Genomic DNA, 1,431 nt, shown 5'->3' on the forward strand with positions numbered 1-1,431 from the left:
AAATGCTAGTGGTGGTGCAATGGGTATTTCATATAAATTACCTAGGGCTTATATTTGCCAACATGATACATGCATTCCTGAAAGTTTTATTTTGGTAAAAGACATTGATAGGGAGGTAATACTTGGTGTCCCATTTTTTATTAAATTAATGCCTTTTTTATATTGGAATACAAAAAGTTTTACTGGTATTTACAATGGTAAGAGTATCACTTTTGAGTTTATAACTGAGCCAAATATTTTTAAATGAGATTATTTCTAATAATATTTCTTCAAAAGTCAATCAAATTAAAATTTTTAAAAATGAAATTTGTTCCATTATGATTGAACAAGATTTAAAAAATCCTAAGTTAGTAGAAAAAATTAATTTTCTCAAATACCAATTTTCTACTTCTGTTTGTGGTGACCATCCGAATCAATTTTGGAGTTGAAAAATGCATATTATAAGTCTTCCTTATGAAGAAAACTTTTCTGAGGATAATATCCCTACCAAGGCTCGACCTTGTCAGATGAACTTTGAGTATTTGGAGTTATGCAAAAAGGAAATTGATTCCTTACAGCAAAAGGATTTAATTAGACCCTCAAAGTCCAAATGGTCTTGTACTGCTTTTTATGTTAATAAGCATGCTGAAGAGGAACGAGGAGTTCCAAGATTAGTTATTAATTATAAGCCCCTTAATAAGGTGTTAAAATGGATTAGATATCCTATTCCGAATAAAAAGGATTTATTTGACAAATTACATGATGCCATTATATTTTCCAAATTTAATTTTAAATCAGGTTATTGGCAAATTCAGATATCTGAATCAGATAGATATAAAACTGCTTTCAATGTGCCAATGGGTCAATATGAATGGAATGTTATGCCCTTTGGTTTGAAAAAATGCTCCCTCTGAATTTCAAAAAATTATGAATGAAATTTTCCTTCCTTATACGGACTTTATAATTGTTTATATTGATGATATTCTAGTATTTTCTAAAAATATAGAATCTCATTTAAAACATTTATATTTGTTCAAAAAGGCTATTATTCAAAATGGTTTAGTTATATCAAAACCAAAAATGATGATTTTCCAAACTTCTGTTAGATTTTTGGGACATAACATTGATAAGGGTAGGATTATTCCGATTAGTAGAAGTATTCAATTTGCTTCTAAGTTACCTGATATAATTACGGATAAAACCTAACATCAGAGATTTCTAGGAAGCTTAAATTATATTTCTCCTTTTATAAAGGACCTTGCTAAAGATATTGCTCTTCTTTATGAAAGATTAAAGAAGAACCTTAAAGCTTGGACTGATAGTCATACTGAAGCAGTCAAGAGAATTAAACAAAAGGTTAATAACCTTCCCTCTTTGACTCTCGCCAATCCCACCTGGGCAAAGGTTGTGGAAACTGATGCCTCTGATATTGGTTATGGCGGGATATTAAAA

The sequence above is a fragment of the Nicotiana sylvestris genome, chromosome 8, assembly GCF_000393655.2.
Source record: "Nicotiana sylvestris chromosome 8, ASM39365v2, whole genome shotgun sequence".
NCBI lineage: Eukaryota > Viridiplantae > Streptophyta > Magnoliopsida > Solanales > Solanaceae > Nicotiana > Nicotiana sylvestris.